Raw genomic sequence first — 16,747 nt, 5'->3', positions numbered from 1 at the left:
TTGCTTTCTGTGTCTCGTTCTCCCCCCCTGTCTCTCTGGGGAGCGCACATGCCTTATAGCAAAAACCCCTCCAAAAAAAAAAAAAAAGAATTCCTGGTCCTCAACCTTCGTATCTCTTCTTTCCCCAAGCCCTAGCAGCCATTCTCTTGTTTACTGTCTTCCTAAGTTTGTCTTTTCTAGAATGTCATATGGTTAGAATCAAATGGTGTGTAGTCTTTTCAGACTGGCTTCTTTTGCTTAGTTACATGCATTTAAAATTCTTGGATGTCTTTTCATGGGTTGATAACTTTTTTAATTTTAAAAAAATATTTATTTTATTTTGTTTTTTATTATTATTTTAAAATTTACTATAAAGGCATGTATGTTCACCAGAAAGAAACAGAGAGTGAGAGAGAAGGGGAGAGAAAGTGAGAATGCAAGCTACCAGGTTCGAGACTCAAAATGTGGAGTTCAGTGCCTAAATCATTATGCCACCAGCTGGGCCCAGCTCCTCTTTTATTTTAAGCATTGAATAACATTCCATTGTCTAGATGTACCACAATGTATTTAGCTATTCACCTACTAAATAACATCATGATTGCTGCCATATTTTGGCAATTATGAATACAGCTGTTAGAAACACCTAAGTGCAGGTTTTTGCATAGACGTAATTTTAAACTCTTTTATGTCAATATCAGAGTTCAATTCCTAGATCATGTGGAAGGAGTAGGTTTAGTCTTGTAAGAAACATTCAAAAGGTCTTCCAGAGTGGCTGTACCATTTTCATTCCCACCAGCAATAAATAAAATTTCTTTTGCTCCACATCCTTGCCAGCATTTTGTATTGTCAGTATGCTGGATATTGATCTCATTAGTAAAAGTGTAATAATTTTTTCTTGTACTTTTTAGTAGTATTTGACAACTCAAAACTTTATAATCAACTGCCATTTCATTTCTATTCTGAATTATTTTCCTAGGACTTGAAAACATGCAATTTGTGATTTTCTGTGGGAACAAGTCACAGTGGGGAACTCCTTCACGACCTCCATGGGAGACAGCATGGTTTGGGTGGAATGCAAGTCTCCTTGGTGGGTTCTGGCCTCGAGTTACTCTTACCTGAGTCTGGTTATTATTTTATCAGACAATCCATTTTTCTTGTTCAAATTATTTTTCCATTGATCAAACTGTTGACTATAGTGTACATCTTCTTATTCCCAGATAGTGGGATCTGAAGTCTGGCCCTACTGATGACATTTATGACAGGAAGACAGGTCCACCACAAACCTTGAGTTTGGTTGATGTGAGTGTGTTCTTGCGAAAAAGATTCTTCCAGAGAAATTAAACGATTATTTCTGCACTGTGAAAGAATAGCCCCAAGGGTAGATTGACCAAGTCAGCCATGTTCTAGGGAGACTGGCTTCTCCAGTCTTCACCATCCATGTTCCTTTTCTATTGTAACATTTATAGTTTCTATTGTAGCATTGAGGATAACAGGGAAGGGAAGGTGGACATCTTTAAAAGGAGAAAAGATATAAGTTGGTTTAATGAAAATTTAGACTTATGGGAGGGGAGCTGGAAGACAGGATTAAACAGTACATTTACTTAGATGCCTTATGATTTTTCTTTCTTTTTTTTTTTTTTTCTTGGAGAGTTTTTTGCTATAGGGCATGTGTACTTTCCAGAAAGACAGAGAGAGACAGGGAGACAGAAAGTGAGAAGTCACCTCCCCCCCATCAGGGGGGATGGCCATGCCACAATCCCTTCTCCTCTATTCTTCTACCTCTGAGTATCTTGGGCACGCACACACATGCGCCCAGTGTGAGTTTTAAGCCACCGGGTCCGGGACTCAAACTGCGTTCAACTACATGGAAGTCCAGCGACATAGCCATTACACCAACTGCTGGTCCCATGGATTTTTTAATGTAGTAGATATTCTATTCTACCCTGTTACTAATAACAGAAATACTGGAGCCTAAATAATAAAAGAAATTAGAGATTTATTCAGCTCACAGTTTTGGAAGGCCTAAGGTGCCAGGAACTACATTTGATGAGGGTCTTCTTGCTAAGGGCTACTATGGCAGATGGCAGGAGGTTGAGTTCTTTACAACTCCCTCAGGACTCAACCATACGGTTCTTATCCTGATGTCTAATCACTTTTCAAAGTGTCACAGTGGGTCATCAAATTTTAACACATGGATTTTTGGAGTCATATTCAAATCATAGCCTTCACATATACTTTTTTTTTTTTTTTAATTTGCTCTTTACAACTACTGTGTAAGGGACACGAGGAAGGTATTGTTATTTCTACTCTACAACTGAGAAAAGGGAGGCTTGCTGAGGTCAGAAAGTGAAGCTGAACTTCGAACCCAGGTGTCTTCCATCCTAATCTAGTAATTTCCTTACAGTGAAGATTTTCAAGTTAATTTTCCTGAAAATATGTTGCAATACAACCAAAACTAATGAATTCATAAGTGTCAGTAGTGGCTCACTGAACTGCACTGACTAATCTGAATTGAAAATAAAAGATGAAGATGAGAGGAGTCTTTAATTCCTTAGGACCTTTTGTTTTAGAAACCTGGCATAGATGTGCTAGTGAAATACCAGAATGTAAGCACGATGTTTTCTCAGGGAGACCTCTGCTGATTCCAGGGAAGGACCTATTCGCTGCTTGAGGAGTAACCCAAGTACTAGATGGCTCCACTTTCCACAAATACTACCAGGCATGGAGTGATTTTAAAGGTTTACTCATTATTTACAGATGCCTATCTGCTCTTTGAAAACCATAATACAGCTGGAATTTGCTTTGGATCTTTACACCCTCATCAAGCAAGTTCTAGCCCTCCTGGGCTTTTGAGGAGAGGAAGTAGCCATTTGCTTTGCTTATGAAGGATGAAAGAAATGACAAATCAAGGATAGAGAAGCTCCAGGAAAAAAAAAAGTGCCTATACTCTGGTAGGAGGGAGTGGTTATTCTTTTTAAGGAGGCACCATCCTTCAGGCTGTCTCTGTTAAACAATAAATAAACATAAATTTAAATCCATCAGTCTCCTCATTCAGTAAAAAGTAACCTGTCCATTATAAACTTGCTCTTGTAGCATTTTTGCATTGTATTTCAGTGAAGGTAATAGTATGCCATTTTCATATGGTCCATGTGAAGAAGGAGCTGGAGTTTATTAGAGGTATTCCCATTAATTGGTGGCTGTCAACAGGACCCCAGCTGGTGAAGTGCTAATGCACTATTAGATGAGCCTTTGAACATTTCATAAACATTGTAAATAGCCTTAGTGTAACTGATTGTTGTTCATAATGGCGTTATTAAAATTGAAAAAAAAAATCGACTTGAATGAGGAGGCTAATAGAGTGCATTTGATGAAAAATGTTTACATGTAGGTTTTTGTTTTGGACTACATAATTGGCAATTTCAGGCAAGAACCACACTGAAACCTATAATGGGTTTAGCATTGTAACTCAAATGTTAACGTCTGGGTTAAAATACCTGAGATACACTGCTGAGAACAGCTCAAGGTCAGTTACGATTCTACTTGAAAGGGAGGACCAAGTGTACAGTCTTCACTGAAGAGTGAGAAAAATAGGACAAAAAGGACTTACTCAACATTTTAACAGAAGGGCCCCAAACCAACATTTGAAGGTTTTTTTTTTTTTATGTGCATAGGCTTTAACTAATTCATTTTCTTGAGACACCGTAGTTTTCCTTTGAGTTTCTTAGGACAACTTTCACTGGAAAGCTTAAACTAAAGCAGCAGATGGGTGCAAAGAAGCTGTAGGAGAATTAAAGTAGCACAACCTGTTCTGTCTGCACAGAGATCCCTGGCTAATTGAGTCCTACACATGGGCTGTTTGGAATTTTAGAGGGGGGAAATCGCTTATTTCTACCACTTAAGGGTCTATGGCTGGTCTACAGAATTAAACTGACATAAGACAGATCAATGGGAGAAAACCATTTTAATAACATATGTATGCATGGGGATCTTACAAAAATATAAGACTCAAAGAAGCAGCCATATGATTGAGACGTACATGTCATCCTTACAGAAAGGTACTGGGATTGGGGGCCGGTGGAGGTAATGAAAGGTGAGGGGAGTAGATGCCTCGTTGATAAAGGTTGCATAAAAGCAGATAAGAGTCTCACAGGTGATAAAAGTTGTCTTAGAGTAGTTCTTTTCTGATACAGATCACCTATTACTGGAAAGTTTCTTTATAAATGTAAAGTTCTTTTACAAAAAAGGACATTTGCACTTTATTTTAGACAGTTGAAGGGGTGGTAAGAGTTTTTCTTGGATCAACACATGCTTTTTTTTTTAGTTTAAAATAATCAGTATGCCCAAGTTGCATGATTTGGGGCAGCATATTTGGAAACCCCTCAGTAAGCATTATTCTCTTGCAGACAACTAACTGGGAAATGTGCACACCAATGAGAGATTAGTACTCAGAGCATTAAAACACTGATGAACAATGATTGTAATAGAAACTAAAGAAAACAAAAAAATTAAGTCTTTTTTTATCCTAGGCCTCCCATGCTATCTCAGCTATAGTGCAAGGGCACACTTCCACTTAAGCCACTGTAGCTAGGCTAGATGAATAATTTTTTTTTAGCAGTATGCTCCTGCAGCAACAGAAGGAAATCAATGTCCCAAGATAGACTGTTTTTTACCTTTTTTATTATGTTCAATCACTACACAACATTACAGCGTACATATTGTTTTTTTCCCCAGTATGAATACACTACATATTAGTCAAGTCAAAGATATAGCTATATACACTATCATCAAAAGATAACTTTTCATTTTTATGTCTGATAAATGTTTTTCTTTTCTGATTCCCTTTTTTCCACTCTCCACTGCCCATCCTCTCCTGTATTGTCTCTAGTATCTACAGTTGTCTTTCCTGCTATTACACCTTCCAGTCTCTGTTTCTGCCACAGAGAGCAGACGTTTGGTACATATTAAGCAGGAACACACAATATACATATATTTTATAGTCTGGCTTGCTTTGCTTAGCGTTAAATCTTTCATACTTGTCCACTCTGTATCAAATGCTAGGGTCTCATTGTTTCTTATGGCTAAATATTATTCCACAGTGCATACATGCCACTTTTTTTTTTTTTTTTGAGAGGTTTTTGCTATAGGGCCAGTGCGCTCGCTAGAAAGACAGAGACAGACAGAGAGACAGAAAGCCAGAAATCCCCCCCCCCCCTCTGGGGGGGATGGCCATGCCACAATCCCTTCTCCTCCATTCTTTTCTCAGGATCTTGGGTATGCACGCACATACACCTGGCATGAGTTTAAGCCACCAGGTCTAGGACTTGAACCACGGTCGACTACATGGGAGTTCAGCAACATAGCCATTACGCTAACTGCTGGTACCCATCCCCTTTATTAGTAGTAGTAGTATTGGGTTTTTGTTGTCATTGTTTTATGAACAGTTAACGTGATCTGTGCTCTTGGTAATTTTGAGTGTATTGTACAGTATTGTTAGCTGTAAGTACTATGCTGTGCTGTAGATCTCTAGACAGTATTCATCTTGCAAAGCAGAAACTTGGTATACTTTGACCATCATCTTTCCATTACCCCTCCCCTCAACCATTGGTAACCACCATTCTATTTTCTGCTTCTAGAGTCTAATTATTTGGAATCCCACATATAAGTGAGACCATATAGTATTTGTTTTTCTGTATGTGGTTTAATTTAGCATAATGTCTTCCAGATTCATCTGTATTGTTGCAAATGACAAGATATCATTTTTTTGGCTGAATAACATTTTGTTGTGTGGATATACCATATTTTCTTGGTCTATTAACTCACTGATGGATATTTAGATTGATTCCATATCTCAGCTATTGTGAATTGTGCTGCAATGGATATGGGGGTGCAGACATTTCCTTGAAATATTGATTTCCTTTTTTTTGGATGCCTCATGGGATCATAAGGTACTATTACTTTTACTCTTTGTAGGACCCCCCCCCTACTGTTTTTCATAGTATTTATGCCAATTTGCACTCCTACTAACAATGTACAAGGTTTCCTTTTTCTGCACATCCTTGGCAACATTAAAGTATTTTTTTTTCTTTAGATATTCGCTATAGGGTGCGTACAACTTGCTGGAGAGACAGAGACAGAAAGCAAGAAATAACCCTCCCAGGGGAGATGGCCATGCTGCAATCCCTTCTCCTCCACTCTCCTCTCAGGATTCTGGACATGCATGCACACATGCATTCATGGTGTGAGTTTCAAGCCCCCGGATCTGGGACTTGAACCTTGGTTGATTACATAGGAGTCCAGCAATGTAACTATTATGTCATCTGCTGGTCCCCAAAGTTTTTTTTTTTTTTAATAAACTGATATGAAGTTATATTTCACTGTTATTTTGATTTCTTGATAATTAGTGATATAGAGTACCCTTTCAAACACTTTTTTTGTCTTTGGTATGTCTTCTTTGGAGAAAGAGTTATTCAAGTTCTTTGCCAATCTGTTAGTGGGTTATTTATTTTATTTCTTCTTGCTATAGAGTCGTATGATTTTCTTGTACATGTTAGATGTTAATACTATATAAATGTATATTTTGCATATTTTTCCCATGCCACAGGTTGCCTTTTATTTATTTTTTTCCTTTGTCATGTAGAGATCCTATGGTTAGACATATTCCCACTTTTTTGTTTTTATTTTATTATCTGTACTTTTGTATCATATCCAAAAATGTCATTGCAAAGACCAATAAGTAAGAATGAGCTTTTTCCAAGTGTTTTCTTCTAAGATATTTACAGTTTCTGGTCTTATATTTAACTCTTTAATCTGTTTTAAATTGAGTTTTGTGTATTTTATGAGGTAAGGGTCTGATTTTATTCTTTACTTGTGGATATTCAGTTTTATTAGCACCCTTTATTCGCTTATTTATTTTACAAACTGGCAGAGGGTTTATGTGCTCACCAGAGAGACATTGAGAGAAGAGAAAAAACTTCCTCTAATGGAGCATGGCCATGTCACAATTTGTTCTACATTTCTCCACTCTGTCATGACCTTGGGTTTGCATGCACATGCAACTGGAGTTTTTTTTTTTTTTTTTAAGGTTTTGGTCATGGGACACATGTGCTCACTGGAGAGAGAGTGTGAGAGAAAGTGAGAAATCACACCCCTTCCCCCAGGACTCAGATTGTGGTTGGCTATGTGGGAGTCCAGTGCCTTAAAAACCATATTGCCTTCTGGTCCCTTTATCCATTAGGCTATGGGGCCGGCCCCCAGCACCTTTCATTGAGTAATCTATTATTACCCCTGTGTATTCTGGGCATCTTGTCAACAATTAGCAGACTATGCATGTGTAGACTTATTTTTGGACTCTCTAGTCTGTTCCACTGGGCTCTGTTTTTATGATGATGCCATACTGTTTGGAATTTGTCGATCACTTTGAATAGTATAAGCATTTAAATGATATTAATCCCTTCAATCTATGAATGTAGAATGCCATTCTAATTATTCATATCTACTGAAACTTATTTCATAAATATTTTAAAGATCTTACTGTACAGAATTTTCTCCTCCTTGAATGAATTTATGCCTATGCATTTTATTTTTTATGATGTTACAAATTTGTAATAGGAGTTTTGAAAATTTATTTTTGTTGTTAGTGTAGTTACTGTATTGTGTATATTAAGTGTGTATCCTGCAACTTTGCTGAATTCATTTATTAGTTCTAAAAGAATTTTGGTGGTGTTCTATACACCAAATAACATCATTTCAAGAAGAGACAATTCCACTTACTCTTTTATGATTTGGATGCCTTTTATTTCTTATTTGTTTCTGATTGCTCTAACTAGAACTTTCAGTACTATATTGACTAGAAGTGGTGAGAGTGGGAATCCTTGCCTTTTTCCACCTCTGAGAAGAGCTGTCTTTCACCATTCAATGTGATGTTAGCTGTGGGTGTGTCATATGCCCTTTATCGTGTTTAAATTCATTCCTTTGATAAATAATTTGCTGAGAGTTTTTTAATCATGAAAGAATAGATTATAAGTTTTGTCAAATGCTTTATCTACATCTGTCGGGACGATCATATCATTTTCATCCTTCATTCTGTTAATGTGGTGTATCATATTTATTTACTTACATATGTTTGAACTCTCCTGGTATTCCAGGGACAAATACCACTTGTCTCAACTAGACTTTTTTGTTTTTTAAAGAATGATCTTGACTTTCTTTCTTTCTTTCTTTCTTCCTTCCTTCCTTCCTCCCTCCCTCCCTCCCTCCCTCCCTCTCTCTCTCTCTTTCTCCTTCCTTCCTTCCTTCCTTCCTTCCTTCCTTCCTTCCTTCCTTTCTTTCTTTCTTTCTTTCTTTCTTTCTTTCTTTCTTTCTTTCTTTCTTTCTTTCTTTCTTTCTTTCTTTAAATTTGACCAGGGAGGGACAGAGTGAGAGAGAGAGAGAAAGAGAGGGGGAAAATGAGAAGTCAAGTCATCAGAGCCAAGACTAGAACAATGGTTGGCCATGTGGGAGTCCAGCTTCCTTAACTACCATGCCATCTGCCAGCCCCTCAACTGGGCTTTTTAAACACTCCCTATACTATTATTCGTCTATCATTTTCCTTCTTTCTCTACATTCTCTCTTTCTTCCCTTCCTTCTCCCCTTCCTCCTTTCCTTTATCTCTCTTTTTTTTTTCCTTCCCTCCTTCTTCCCTTCTTTCCATCTTCTTAACTTACATCTAGTAAACTCCTTCCAAGAACTAGGCAATGACATCTCCTCTAAAGACTTACAGTTATTTTTAGTTAGGGTGAATTTCTTTACATTTTGTTCTAATATTGCATCTAATCTAAGCACCCCAAGCCAGAAAGATCTTGGGATTAGAAGTTTTGGTGGAGAAGGGAGAGATAAAACAGGAAGTCATTTTGGGGGTAACAGGCCAGTAAAGGACTCCTTTTTTTTTTTTTTTTTAAATTTTGCTACAGGTTATATGTTCCCAAAGGAGACAGAAAGAGGGAGAGAGAAAAAGTGAGAAAGCACCACCAACAGGGAGGATGGTCATTCCATAATCCTTTCTTTTCTATTCTCTACTCAAGATTTTGGGCATGTACACAGGTACATACCATACACTGCTGGGTCCAGGACTTGTACTGCACAATTCACCATATGAGATTCAGCCAATACAACCACCCAATCTCCAGCTAGCCCAGCCAGTAGAACAGTTCTTACTCAGAACGGAGGTAAAAAATTAGGGCATTTTGGGCACTTCATCTCCAGGAAGGTAAATATATTGTCAAATGAAGTGAAGAATAAGACACTTACTCCAACGTTTTCCAATGACATGTCCTATTTCTCATTTTCCCCCTTTTCAGAGCTTCTTTTTCCATCACTTTTCCCTTGCTTCTTCATCTCCTTCCCCATTTAAGACTGATAAAACTCAGGAAATTATCATTTTCTAAGTATGTTCGTAAAATTATTTTTAAAAACAGAATTAAATAGCACTTTCTCTTTTTTTCAATTTGTTAGTGCCAACAGACCAGGATAAGGGATTCAGCATTGGACAGTGGACCACGGTTCTTCCTGGTTTGTCACTAACTACTATGTGGCCCTGTACAAGTTATTAAGATTCAGATAGTTCCAGGTTGATTGTCCCTCATTTACTCAATTGAAAAGGCCACATAGTGGTGTGCCTAATTATTGTTTAGAAGGTACTTGAAGTTCCTCAGATGAAAGCAACCACAGAGGAGCATGATAATAATCACAGAGGCAAAATAAGCCAGGACTTTTCCACAGAAGGTCACAAACTTATGAACTGAGTTACAACATGGAGAATGGAATTAACTTTACAAGGCTGAATAGAAGGCTTTACTGCATAGTCACACACCTAACAATCCATCATGATCTGAAAGAACAAAGACCTGTGGGCAGGGTGCAGCAGTTTCTCAGAACTGCTCCTCTTCCCTATACCTTCTGCAAAGATGTCAAATTTCACCAGGTCGTGATGAATCTGCGGCTCTCTGTAAAGAGGCATCTGCAGTCATGCAAAGAGCAGTGCACACACGTGCGTAGGTCACCCTTTAAATACTTGTAGTTTCTGAGCTGGCTTCTCTTCGCTCCTTGTTTTCTCAATACTAAGTTCTGGTTTTGTCTGTTTCCAAGTGGTCATTTTCAGGTCAAAACCTCTCCAATGAGAAGGATTGTCTGGGATCTCAGCAAAGATGTAAACACTTAAAGAAGTTTCATTGTGGAAGGCATAATAAATAATCAAGCCTACATTTCAAGGCAGTGGTTTTCCTTCCCTGCTGTTTTGTAGTGGGTTGTAAATCTATCAGGTCGCTCTCAGCAATAAAGATCTGTGATTTGCTAGTGCGAGGTCCAATCCCACCAGGCACCCACCCATACTAGTTACCACTGACTCATACACAGACCCCACTTGCTGCTGGAATGCCGAACATTCTCCTATACGTTTACACATTTCACGTCATTTTCTCCTGCCTCCCAACTCTCATAAATACAGGATCTCAAGGGAATAAAAAATTGCCTTTTCACTTATCAGCAAGCATGCTTAACATGCCTATCTTAAAAAATAATGTTGGAAAATGTCGAATCTTAAAGTAAGCAGATTCTATTTCAAAAATAAGCCCACTTTGAAGGCAGATCAGAAGACTGGAAGGTTCTAAACTGCAGTTGAATTTAACATTCCAAGAGTCAGGAGGGCAGATTAAAATAGGATTTTGCTTGCAATAACATTTGGGGTCTGCTCTGCATCGCTGAGTGCTTAATCCAGCCAGGAAATCTGGTTTACAGAGAGCCACATTTGGCCTTCAGCTCCTGAATTCATCTCAGAATTACATGACTTTGCTGTTGATAGAAAGGTCTTATCATGGAGACTGTTCTTTTCTTCCAGTAGGTGATACCAGCCTATTTCAAAACACTGCTTTCTTTTCCATGGCAACAATTATAGGACAAGAAAAACATCCTGTTTTGGAAAATAATTTGCAAACAAATATAACAGGATATTCTAAAAACTGGTGAAACATGAATCACCTCATTAAGCACAAACTATATGAGGTACATATTTGTCTTGTTTAATTGGCAATTCACCCCTATGAGGTTTGTCTTTGGTTTTATTACAGTTGTTATTGCTATTGTCATTATTTTATTATTACCATCATTATTAATAATTTGTCATCTGCCACTCCAAATGACAGAATCATGAATTCTTAAGAACACGAGAAAATTAGTTCTTGAGGTCATTGTTTCCCATGCCTGCTGCTGGATAGGACTTTCTGAGAGTCAAAATTCCTAATTCTACCCTATTTTTAAGTATTACAGTAGTGGAGTCAAAAGTTTCCTTTCATAGAAGTCTTCCAAGTGACTCAAAATTATTTTCATTTCTTAACTAAATTTTCCTTTCACCAATGTGTAATTTAATTTAAGAAAATTAGAGTATGCAGTATTGGGTACAAACAAACAGCTACAAAAATATTGCTTCAAAGAACTGTTACTTTGGGAAGTACTGCATGTATCCTCCAGTATGTTGTGATATTTCCTATGACTTCAATAAAAATATGACACTTTTTGTTTAATTATGTTTTTTCATTGGCATATAACAATTATACATAGTTATGATGTATGATGTGTTTTTCAACATATGAATACAATGTATAATGGTCAAATCAGGTCAATACACATTCGAACCACCACAAACATTTGTTATCACTTTGATTTGTAAACATTCAAAATTCTCTTTTCTAGCTATTATTAAGTATACTTTGAACTATTACCAACTAGAATTACTTTACTCTGTTACAGAAGAGAGAAACTTGACCTCTATCTCTCACCATACAGAAAAAATAATCCTAATGAATTAAAGAGTTAGATGTAGATCTGAAACGATACCTACTACAGGAAAACACAGGGTAAATATTATACTTCAGAACATTAGTCTTAGCAAAGATTTTTAAATAAGACCTCAAAAACATAGACAACAAAAGCATACATAGACAAATGAGATTACATTAAACTAAAAAGCTTCTGCACAACAAAGGAAACAATTGATATAGCCAATAGACAAACTACAGAATGGGAGAAAATATTTCCAAATTATCTGATAAGAGATCAATAACCAAAAGTATAGCACTTTTCATTTCCAGTCATAAATTTCAAAATTTTCTATTACATAAGGCACATCTCTTAGCATTTTTCCATCATAACATCCTAAAGAAATATGCAAGTTTGTATACATGTAAAGAAACTGCTACATAGTTTCCCAAGAACACTTTTGTCTGGTGAGGCCAGTGTTAAACATTGTGATGTCTGATTCTACAATATAAGACATGCATTTCTGAGGGCCAGCAGGTGGCATAGTGGCTAAGGTGCTGGACTCCCACTTGGCTGATTAGATTCAAGTCCTAGACCAGGCAGCTTGAAAATCACACTGGGCATGTGTGAGCATGTGACCAAAATCCCAGGAAGAGAATGGAAGAGAAGAGATTGCAGCATGGTCATATTCCCTGAAAGGCGATTTCTTGCTTTTCCTCTCACTTTCTTTCTGTCTCCAGTGAGCACGCAACTTATAGCAAAAACTTAAAAAAAAAAAAAGCATGCATATTTGAAAACACAGTCATATTTATAGGTTTGACACCAAAAATTATTTGGTAGAAAAAAACTGATCAGAATTTACATAATACTACCAATATTTTTATGTCTTTTATTTTGAATATGTATACATTCAGGTACAGAAATATTAATGCATTTCATAATTAAACAGACAAAAGAATGTAAAGTTCTCTGTTAAAAATAGTTCTGTAATTCTGCTTTATAAAAATAACAATTTAAATTAAAAACAGAGAGATTACTGCTCCAGCCCCTGCTGGAAGTGCTATGTAAAATATAGTGATTACACTATGTAATCATTTGAAAATCATAAAACAAAAAAGATTTCTGAAATACACAGGGTCTCAATGGTTTTGCATAGGGCACTGTAGATCCATGTTGCAATGCCTGTCAAAGAGAAGGTGCATAGCAGTGTTTATTACTATACAATATAGTGTGTACTTCATAAAATGTGCATCAAAATATCATTGAATAGACCTGTTAAGTTACTTAATTCAACTTCCTCTTAATGAGAAAAAGTCCCTCTGCATCCTTTTGACAGCCACCCCTTTGGCTAATCTGATGGTCTCTTCCATGGTAATCTATTTCATCACTGACTGATGAAGGTGATAATATTCTTCTTTCTGTTTAGTCAATATCTTCTTCTCCATAACTTCCCCACTGGCGACTGTTCTGCCTCATAGCTAAGCAACATTAAAGATAACAAAATATACTTTCATCGTAACACAGTGTCTGTGTATGGCAGCAGTCCTTCCCACAGTTTTTCAAAACTTAATGATTTATTAAATATTTCAAAGTGACTTGAGATCTTTGTTTTGGAGGTTTTGCCCATAAATTCTATTCCATTTGATGGATGCTTTTAGTGTTTTTTGTAGTTGTAACTATCTCCTCTAATTTTATAGATGAAACTTTAAAAATACTCTCTCCATTTAAAAGAAAAGTAACAAAGAAAATGCTAAATTAATTAAAATGTTTTTCCTCCCCTATACTTTTTTGCAGGGAATGAAGTTTCTCTAGCAGATTATAGATGCTTCATCTTCTTCGATAATTGGTTTATAAATAGAGTTTATGATTCAGGGAATTCAGAGAGGCTGTTGTCCAGGGATAAGCAAGATCTGCCTGTAAGTGTGGAGTTGTATGTTTCTAGGATAGTCTTAGAATGGTCTTAGAATAAACTAAGCTTTTTGCATCTGAACCAGGCTTTCTATTTTAAAACTTAAAGAACAAACAGATTTGAGGAAATCAGGAAATACATATTAACAAAGAACCTGTAAAGTGCAATAATTATTCTCTGGCATCTGACATTTGATTTTTTAAGACACTTGTGGTGGTTAATGCCATATCTTACGTTGTGGAATATTTCTTTCTGTCATTCATGGGTCTTTGAAGATCAGCTGATGGTGGTGCATGTGTGGCTAAAACGAGACTTGATGTACAATAAGTTGTGTGACTTGGGAAACAAACTTCAGTGGGATCGATAGAGTTCAAGACTGAAATTCCCCAGGACCAGCAGTTAGCGTAATGGCTATGTCGCTGGACTCCCATGTAGCCGACCACGGTTCGAGTCCTGGACCTGGTGGCTTAAACTCACGCCGGGCGCGTGTGCGTGCATGCCGAGGAGAATGGAGGAGAAGGGGTTGTGGCATGGCCATCCCCCCTGTGGGGTGATTTCTCGCTTTCTGTCTCTATGTCTCTCTCTGTCTGTCTGGCGAGTGCACACGCTCTATAGGAAAAAAAAAAAAAAAGAAAAACCCTCCAAAAAAAAGACTGAAATTCCCCAAATCATCACTTATTATGAGATTTGAAAAGTCCTTACTAGGAAAGGTCCAGAATTTGTTCGCTTTGTCCCTCTGCATTTATGCATATATGCATTTGTGTTACCTTTGTCTCTGATCTTTACCACTCCAACTTCACACTAAAATTCAATGACTCTAGGTAATAGGCATGAATTTTTCCATGGACAATCTTTCCCGCACCAACTTAAACACCAGGTCCCCTCACTTTACTGTAGTCTTGTTACGATGTTTGATCTTTACATTGCATAAGTAATTTTTTGTCATATGTCACTCTAAATATATGTAGAGCAGTTTCACTGACTGCCAAAATGCTTTATCATAATTTTAAAAAAATTATTATAATTTTAAAAGCCTCAGGATACATATTACTTATTGGTCATTAATAGAAATTAATTTTATTAATTAATTTTTGTAAAATTATAGTTTAAGTTCTACATCCTAGGCCTACCTGAATTCATTTGACAAAATGTTCATACACTCCAGATTCCTTTCTTATTTCTATTCTAGATGAAAAGTATATTTTCAGCTTTAGTTCTTTCCTGGCCCTTTTAAGTAAATGTCTGACCTTTCAACATGCCATGAGTATACACACACACACACACACACACATACAGAGTCCTTTATGCCTTTGGTTTGAGCTATCTTATTAGATGTGTACCTAGTCTTTCTTCTCTTTGTCACTGACTACTGCATTACTTAGTGCAAATCCTTCTATTTCACACTGCTTCATTATTGCAGACGTGCTTCATGGAAGCTTTTGTTGTTTCCTACTCTTTTCTCCACCTCATCTTAGACTCCTGCAGATACTTGACTTCCAATTGACTCCAGAGTTGAGAAAGCAGACTTCTTTGACTTGACTTCCAGATAGAACCATCTTCAACATCCCAGTCTGATTCATGTCAGAACTGCATTTGTCCATGCCAGCTGGTATATGTTGTCTTCTCCCTTTAAAAAAAGTTTGAAGAAGTCCCTGGGTAAGGCTTCCCTTGTAGCTTTCACACTGCCATCATGACCAACAAAGGGCTTTTGTGACTTGAATGACTGAATGTCTTCTTCTCATAGCACACCACAATCTATAATGGGCAAATTAGAAAGATCAAGCCATTTTAGAGAAATCAAATAACTATAAGTCTAAATTTCTTACCACTGAAAGATGAGAAACCTTTTTATATTTTCTTTTTATTTCTTCTGCCTTTGCACCAGAGGCTACAGTCGCCTTTCTCTACAGCTGTCTGTTGCTCTTCCCCTATCCCAGTCCCGTGTTGAGTTGGGAGGCCAAAATACATGAATATAAATTCTGTCTCTAACATTTATTAATTGTTCTGAGTCTCAGTTTTCGTCTGTCATATGGGATAACCACAGTATTTATTTCAGAAATTTGCTGAGAAACTGCTGTTGGATCAAATAAGGATTGTTACATTAGATTTAATAGAAATTAGGCAGTAGATTTATAAAAACTTTAACATTTTCCTTTCAGTACTAATTTGTACTTTTACTTGACATTGATACAAACTCATTGTGATGATTACTCATTACTGGAAGCTGTTAAGGAGCATTCACTGAAAAATAAATACATCGTTAGGTCTTGGTCACTCACAGCTCATAGCTTTAGACTTAACAAATGCTCAGGTCCTGGTTCTGTTTTCTCAGATGGAAATAAGTTCACAGTTGTCTTATCTAGGGATTACATAAACGGAAAAGATTCATGTTATAATTAAATATATCAAGAGACAAGAGCTGAATGTGATTTTAATATGCTGGCATAATATATTTCTGACTTTGAAAAGTACCCTGCATGATTAAATCTCTTCACTTTTATTGAAAAAGGATAATTTGCCTCAGATTAAAGTCAAAACAATGAAACTACTTATGGAAAAATAACCTTTCTTGTCCTTCCATGTATCAAGTAGGTTCTCAGGGAAACAAGCCCAGCAGGGACTCCATTTAACTAACTGACTGAATCCACAAGACATGAAGAACCCACTATTTACTTTTATTACTCTAGGCCAACTTATTCCATTACTGGAAGCCCATGAGTTTTCATAAAGTCACCTTGTTGAGATAACATTTGTTGTACTTAGCCGGATAACATTAACTTTCTTATTCTTTTTAACTCAAAGGCTATATAGTTCCATTTCTAAAATCTGTAGCAAGATTCTTGTGATGCAATTCCATCTACATCTGATACAACTAGGTTTGAGAATATGACTTAAAATCTTGCTCCCAAACCTCAGATAAGGCTGAACATTTGTGACAAGTGATGATACATTTGGTATTACTATTAATATTTGCCTCTTTCTGGAATGAGGTTGCCCTGCAGTCATTCCAGGACTTCAGTAGTCTTATGTATTCTCATGTAGTCTTAATTATGTCCATGTTTAATATGCATC

The 16,747-nt window shown here is 36.8% G+C and overlaps 2 long non-coding RNA genes across 2 annotated transcripts in view; both read left to right on the top strand.

The window, feature by feature from the left end:
- Nucleotides 1-16,747, top strand: part of LOC102484807 (uncharacterized) — a 272,769-nt gene that overhangs the window by 229,340 nt on the left and 26,682 nt on the right. The window lies entirely within an intron of this gene.
- LOC102485081 (uncharacterized) overlaps nucleotides 13,604-16,747 on the top strand; it is a 4,229-nt gene continuing 1,085 nt past the window's right edge. Inside the window, exon 1 of the long non-coding RNA XR_333448.1 lies at nucleotides 13,604-13,682. This is a non-coding gene — a long non-coding RNA (uncharacterized LOC102485081). The remainder of the gene's footprint in view (nucleotides 13,683-16,747) is intronic.

This window comes from Tupaia chinensis, unplaced genomic scaffold (genome assembly GCF_000334495.1).
Source record: "Tupaia chinensis unplaced genomic scaffold, TupChi_1.0 Scaffold000052_1, whole genome shotgun sequence".
Taxonomy (NCBI): domain Eukaryota; kingdom Metazoa; phylum Chordata; class Mammalia; order Scandentia; family Tupaiidae; genus Tupaia; species Tupaia belangeri.
The sequence above is the reverse complement of the archived record's forward strand: the minus strand, read 5'-3'. Positions and strand labels throughout refer to the sequence as shown.